The sequence below is a fragment of the Molossus molossus genome, unplaced genomic scaffold (assembly GCF_014108415.1).
Source record: "Molossus molossus isolate mMolMol1 unplaced genomic scaffold, mMolMol1.p scaffold_m16_p_10, whole genome shotgun sequence".
Taxonomy (NCBI): domain Eukaryota; kingdom Metazoa; phylum Chordata; class Mammalia; order Chiroptera; family Molossidae; genus Molossus; species Molossus molossus.
In genome coordinates, this window is record NW_023425345.1 from 20584326 (window position 1) to 20592282 (window position 7957).

The window sequence follows — 7957 nt, forward strand, 5'->3', positions numbered from 1 at the left end:
GGTCCCCGTTGTGCACATGCCCACCCTGACACCACCATGCACCCCAGAATATCTGCCCATTGCCCACCAGCATCACTTCCCCGTCACCTCCTGTGCTCAGCTCACTTGGTTCCACTGTCTAAAATGCCTTCCCTCTTCTCCCACTCCTCCTCTGGCTACTCAGCTTTTCATGACCCTCCCCTGCCCTGCAGAGAAAGAATTAGTCATCTGCTTCCTATACATTATTTCCCTTAATCCTCTTGTATTTATTTCCTTGAGCTGCTATAACAAATTACCACAAACCAGATGGCTTAAAGTAACAGAAATGTGTTCTGTGGGAATCTGAAATCAAGGTGTCAGTACTCTCCCTCCTAAGACTCTAAGACAGCGATTCTCAACCTGTGGGTCACCACCCCTTTGGGGGGTCGAACAACCCTTTCATTGGGATCGCCTAAAACCATCAGAAAACACATATTTCTGATGGCGATTCATAACAGTAGCAAAATTACAGTTATGAAGTAGCAATGAAAATAATTTTATGGTTGGGGGTCACCACAACAGGAGGAACTGTATTAAAGGGTCGCGGCATTAGGAAGGTTGAGAACCACTGCTCTAAAGAGAAAGAACTTCCTTGCGTCTCCCAGCTTCTGGTGGCTCTAGACATTTCTTGGTTCGTGGCTACTCCAATCTCTGCATCGGTTTTTACATGGTCTTCTCTTCTCCCTGTGTCTCCCTTCTGTGTGTCTCTTATAGGGACTCTTATCATTGACTTTAGGGCCCACCTAAGTAATCCAAGATGATCTCATCTTGAGATCTTTGACTTAATTACATGTGCAAAGACCTTTTTTTTTTTTTTCAAATAAGGTCACATTCACAGGTTCTAGGGATTAAAATGTGGGCATGCCTTTTGGAGGGCACCATTTAACCTGATATACCTCCTGACAACCATTCATCTGGGTCTGGATGCCCGAGACTCAGATAGACTTAGTAACCTGCATAAGATCACATTGTTACAGGAAGGCCGGAACCCACCCCATCTGATGCAAGTCCATGCTTTTCCGCCCTCATCCCCCACTTTTCTGACTAGAAAACACTTTCCTGTCCTTAAGCCATGTCTGGATGTCTCTAGTGTCACTCATCTTATCACACATTTTCCCATGTCTTATCTCCTCTAGTCTTTGCTCTCTCTCTCTCTCTTGTTTTTGTTTTGTTTTTGTTTTTGTTTTCTCTTTCAGCCATTTCCTTTTCTTACAGTTTGTGTTCAATGCAAATCAATTCCATAAGATGAGAAGTCACTATGAATCGAAGCATAAATACACGAACACAATATACAATCCAAAATAGATGTCTAGCATTCAGGTATGAAACAAAAAGGAATGTTCATTCACATACACAGGAGCTTGAGGTCTGCTGGTATGGTGTTCCTGGGTAGCTTTCTAAAGATGGGAAAAATGACTTTGGTTATCAAGACTACTGCGGCCATATTAGATACTGGAACATCTCAGCATCAATGTGTGACTATACAAACAAAAAACTTTAGGGAGTGACTACTTTTGAAAAGGCTCTGAGCTTGGAAGCAGTTGTTAAAAGATTTGCTTTCCAGAATTAAGCCCACATTAGGCTTTGGATCAATTTCTAACTACCTAAAAGTATTGTCAATAACAGAAAAGTGTACCAAATGTGGCTATTCTGACTCATAGTTTAAAAAAAAAAAGTATGTACAGAAAGAATATAAAAGTTTTTCTGAATTTAATGTAAGCTTCCAGTCTTCACTTCCCAAATACCTCATTTACAGTTTTGGCTCCTTCATATATTTGCCTTTTCAATTTTAAGATCTGTCCATTTTACCTTCAAAACCAATCATTTTTTTAATTGTAAAAAGTATCATATGCAGAAATAAGAAGCATTTTGAAATTAGTTGAGGTCAGTGTACTTCTACTCTTTGGAATTAGTTTAGCTCAATGAATCTGGTGCTCTTGTTTGAATATCAGCAACATTTACTCATCATGCTTAGATTTGGGGTAGATTCCAATCCATCACTGCCCTGGCACATATCAATTATTACACCAAAAGTCAAATGCTATGTCAAATCCAAAGCCTCAGAGTAAAGAGTTCAGCTCTGAAGAGAACAGTGATAGCTTAACAATGTAAATTTTTATTTAGAGTTAGTACTCTAAAGTTAGTTAGTACTGTGAAACAAGATGCTGAGAATTTATAGGAACACCTGGAAGTTCCTTCTACTATACATATAAATAGAATCATGGCTTTTTGTACTACCTGTTTTAGGGCCTTATAACTTTAATAAACCAAATGAAAACAGACTATTCTAAATTCCATCCTTTATCTATAGACAAGATAAAATCTATTCATTTTCAAGGTGGAATTGTATGTGTCCATACTTCTTAAGCCACATTTAAGGAAATCACCTCTGAACTAACTTTGGATGTGTCTCTCTTCATCTTGTAGATTAGAGTCCAGCAAATTTAACACTGGCATTCATTACCTAGTCAAACCCTGCACATGCTCTTCAAACCTATCAAATATGAGATCCTCAACATTTTCTGTGTCAATAAAATTTGGTGTGGAATTAGCAGATTCAACGAAGACCTGTTTTTTCCTTGTCACACTGGATGTATAGATGCCATTTGGATTGGATTTAGAGGATGGAGAAGGATAGACATTTCTTGGCCCAAGTCTTTTAACAGTAGAGATGTAGAAGAGCCAACGAGATCACAAAGACACTGGCTGTTGACTGCAGAGCACCGCCACTTGCCTTGGTGGTGGTATTCGCTGGACTTGGAGTAGTTGAGGTATTGTGGGAGGGGTTACTTGCAGGTGTTGCAGGAGTTGTTTGATTTGAATAAATCTGCCTGGGTAGGAGCAGCGCCAGAAGCAACAGCCCCAGTCCAAGCCTGGCTACCGTGGCTCTGCCCATGTCCACTACATCAGTGCGCTGCGAGTCTCACTGGATGCTGCGTGCGTGGAGAACCACTGGTTCCTGGCAGGCTCAGTCTAGTCTTTGCTCACTTGGAACAAGGGCCGTTCCTTACTCATCTTTGTACCTTCCGATTTGCCTGGCATGGAGTAATGCAAAAATAAGTACTGCAGTAATTCTTGTTGAACTCCCTGTGGTGTTTAATGAGCATATATTAGTAAAATGTCACTCCAGAGCTAAAGCTGTTGAGAAAGAATTGCTCAACACCTAGAAAGCTGTCAGCTGCTTTTCAATTTGTCAGAACAGAGGTTTAAAAAAAGCCCTAATTACTGTGGTCGGGGGAAATTGCACAGGGAAGGTCACAAGATTGTTTTGGGGGGACATCAGACCAGTGTCAGGCACCCATGCGGCACATCTGGTATGACATTCTACTTATTTCTAAATAACACTCAAATGTCTATTTAGCACAGTTTAACACCCTAACTGGAATACTGAGACTTTCTCTAAATACAAGAGAACGCATGAAGGCAGCTGAGTCCGGATTTGCTCAGATTGCTGCAGAAACCCCCAAGGCAGTGGAGGGTGTGGCTGCTGCGGTGGAAGGAGCCCCGCTGGGTGCCCCTGCAGAGCGATCAGCTCCCAGCCCCGGGGAACTCCACTGAGCACACCTAGATCGTGCTGTCACCACAAAGATCGTTGTCTTAGGAAAACCCTAAGTCAGAGGCCAAGCCATCAAGTTTTCCATTTGACAGTTTAAGCCCAGTGATATTAATAGATATTTTATATATAAATTGCAATTGATCAATTAGTACATTTAAAAATCGCCCAAGGAGCCTTTTCTGAGTGAATATGTACACTGAGGTTGTTGGTCTTCTTGGGATTATATAAAGTTTTTTATATAGAAAAGCACTCTATTTCAAATGAAAGCCTTGCACAGTAGCCCATGGCCCAGATCTACTGAGCTACATTTACCTATACAGCCGGGGGCCTAATTTCATTGGCCGGTGCTTCAACAGTCTAGAGCATCGCTGTCTCCGCTGCTATGACCTGTGGTGACCTCTCCCTCCTATGACCTCATCATATTCACTTGGCAAGGACTCACAAGATGTCTTTTAGCAATTTTTGTGTATTTATAAACATGGGATGTGCTGGTGCCTTATCTCCCTAATCAGACCACCAGTTCCATGAGAACAAGAATGGGATTTTGAAAGCAGCCTGCCTTCCCAGACTATGCCCCACCTCCAGACACGGGGCCAGGACCCTTAACAAAATCACCCTCCAAATCAGAGCCTCCAGTCACCCTGCCCACATCCTGCTCCGGGTTGTGGTGTATGGGATATATGAACATTGCCGAGGCAGACAGCTGCCCTGTGGCCTTAGCCGCGGAGATGGAGCTCCACGCCTCTCCGTAGCAATTTCTCAAATAAAAATAAGGTGTGCTAATGAAACCAAGCAGTGGTGATCGGGGTTGCTGTCTTGAAAAATCAAAGAATGAGTTCACGGACCAAGAGTAAGCAATAGGAAAGTTTATTTGAAAAATAGACAGACTCCCCGCAGCAGGGAGGGGACCCAAGTGGGCTGCCTGTGGGTCTCTGTTGTCTAGGGGTAGGTAGGTAGATAAATACTTTGCTGGCCACCCATTTGTCCTTTCAAGGAATTCTGCCTTAAAGATTGTGTTTCCACCTGACTGGGTTCAGCCCTACGTCATCTATTGGGGCCTTAGCGCCTTCCTTTTTTTTGTGGTACGTGCCCCTAGCAGGAACCGAACCTGGGACTCTCTGGTCCGCAGACCGATGCTCAACTGCTGAGCCAAACTAGCCAGGGCATGGTTCCTTTTTTAAGATAATTTAAACTTCTCCCAGGCTATTAGTGAGGAGGAGGGGAAACGCACTTGGAGCAACCTTATGCTTGCTTTTGATTTCTCCCCCAAATCCAATTATTCAGCAATCCTGTTGCCTTGCTGGAAGCAGAATCACCAGCACTAAATTCTTCACAAATAAAATTCCTTGGAATTATACAATCAATCGCTGTTCCCACCCTTGCCAGAAACTGGCCATTCCGGGTTTTTTTGCATAATTGACCTGTGCTCCTTCCAGGAGCTTCTAATTTGCATTTCTATAAATGGGAGCTGGGAGTTTCTGGCCTTGTAGGCAAAAATTGGCCAGGTTGGTTTTAGTTTTTAATCTGAGATCTGTAGAGTCCAAATGAACCTCCAGAGATGCTGTGCACTGGGTGGCTGCCTGTGTGCTGAGCTCCAAGTCCTCTCAAACTTCCCCCGAGTCTCATCCTTCCCTTCCCACGGCCTCTCCCTCACTGCGCGATCTGCCTCGAACTCCTCAGTGAGAGGCTACAAACAGGGCGGGGGTCAGTGGAGATGGCACTCAGCTTCACCCAGGGGGATGGCCAGGGAAGGCTTCAGGAAGGAGAGGAATTGGAACTGAACTAGCTAGGATGGGTAGAATAAATTTTTAATAAATATAACTACTATTTTATTTTTCTAAAAGTAAGGTGTCGTCATTGTAGGGGAAAAAGTATGGACAAATAAAAATAAGAAAATGAAAACCACCCATAATGTTACCACCCAGAAACAACCACCATCAACCACTCAGCATGTTACTTTCCCTTTTTAGGAAATGTTTATGTAATTTTTAAATAAAATTTAAAATACAGTGGGTTCTGTTATGTGTTATCTTGCTTTTGAATATATCATAAGTATCTTTCGATTCATTAATCCTGTTGTGTTCTTTTGCTTTGTTAACTGTTTCGTGTTTCACTGTGTGGTATTCAAAATATATGTAATTAGTTCCATACAATTGGATGTTTATTTAGGTTGGTTCTCATTTTTCTTTTTATTAACAAGGGTACAATGAACATCTTTGAAGCTTTGTCTATGCACAACCCTCAGGATTATCTCCAGAGTATAAAATTCCTTGATGTGGAATTTCCGGGTCCATACTTACCCACATTTTAAAGCCCAGTAGGATTTTGATAGATGAAATGAGAGCAAAGGGCATTCCAGATATGAAGAAAGAAGTAAAGGTATCGAAGCAGGAAAGCTCTGAGCATGTGAAAATAAATAAATCACTAAATGGCCCGCTAGTTAAACATGTGAAGGAAACTAGTGGGAGATAAGACAAGAAAGAGTGGCAGGAGAATTTGCCCGGGACCTTGAGCTAGGAGAAGGGGTTTGTGTTTACCCAGCGGACTCGGCGAAACAATCTGGCTGCAGTTGACCTGGATTTTAGAGGGGCCAGATGGATGAAGGAAGACTGACTAGTCAAGTGGCTGATTGACCTTTCCAGAAGAGACACAGTGAGGACCTGAATGGGGCCATAGGTCTCGAGAAGAGAAAAGCAGATACAGTGATACCTCGGTTCTCGAACATAATTCGTTCCAGGAGGACGGTCGAGAACCGAATTGTTCGAGAACCGAAGCAATAAAACCCAATAGGAAAGCGTGACTCCACAAAGCGTGACTCTCTCTCTGCACTCACACTGATGACGCAAGCAAGGCGCGCTGGGCCGAATGAACGCCATTCGGCTCAACTCGGCTCATCTCGGAAGTTCGAGTTCCAAATATTTGTTCGGATTCCGAGACAAAAGTTTCTCGAATCCCGATTTGGTCGAAAACCGAGGCGTTCGAGAACCGAGGTATCACTGTACAGTCAAAGATGTCCATATCCTAATCCCCAAAACCTGTGAATGTCACTTTACAAAAGGGACTTTGTAGATGTGATGAAATTAAAGCTATTGAGATGAAGGGATTATCCTGGATTATCTGGGTGAACCCAATCTAAACTCAAGGGTTCTTATATGAGGAGGCCAGAGGGTCAAGTCAGGGGAGGAGTTGTGATCACAGAAGCAGAGGTTGGAGTGGTAGGGGCCACAAACCAGCGAATGCATGCAGGCAGTGTCTAGAAGCCAGAAAAGGTAAAAGAACAGATTCTGCCCTAGAACCTACAGAAGGAACACATTTAGACACAGTTCCGACTTCTAACCACCAGACTGTAGGATGAGTGTGTGTTGTTTTAAGCCACTAAGTCTGTGGCAATGAGTTATAACAGCAACAGGAAACTAAAACAGCAGAGACGGCAAGCCACACAGCCCTGTTCTCCTGGAAGGTGTCCCGAGGCAGTTTTGCCAAATTAGCATTGAGAGGACAGTAAGTGTGAGAGCCGCTAGAGCTGGGCTTGAAAGATGAACTGAGAGACTAAACACATGTGGAAAGATGTGACTATTGGAGGCACTTGGGACATTGCTGCCCAGGGGCAGGGAGCAGATAAATAAGTTCAAGAGGATTAATAGAGGTTTAAAGGGTAACGGTAAAAGCTTGCAAAAGGCAGAAACTGTGAAAAATTAGTTGCTTGCATGACCTTTGCTCAGCCTTCTGTTGAATACGGATTATCTAGATTATCTGTAAGACCATGAATCACCCAGCCGATGCAGGACGAGATGCTAGACCAGTCCAACTGCAAAGTGGGCAACGGGCCATGCAGAGTACATCAACAGAAACTGCTAGAAGCTAGAAGCAGAGTATAGAAACTACACCCTAACTGTTATTCGGGGCTGACTCCCTTTTTGGACTCAGCCCACCAGCCCCCAGGTGTTTGCAATAAAGTCATTTTGCTCTACATTGGCCTTGCATTGTGGATGTGATCTCCCATCAGCTCAGACCTTTTAGACTTGACCTCTGCCTGCCTTTGGAGTAAGTTCTCCAGGGTGAAACTACTAGTACAAATGTGAAGGAACCTCAGGGGAGGGAAGATTCCTAGAAGGGTCCATCTTGGCCTTTTCCTTATGTCTTTGTAGCAGCTCTTCTCCTATGTGAAATCCACAGGAGAGAACTTTCTTGGTTGGCGGTGCTCTCCAAATAAACACGCCAGATTTCCCAGAACAGTCTCCCAGCTTCCACCATACACTGCCAGCACCTCGGCTGAAGGGAAGCCATCCTCCTCCATGTCCTCTCTTACAGGGACACAGACAGCTAAGGAAAAAATAGTATGTTCACTTCCTTCCTTCATGATCATCATAGTGATGACATTCT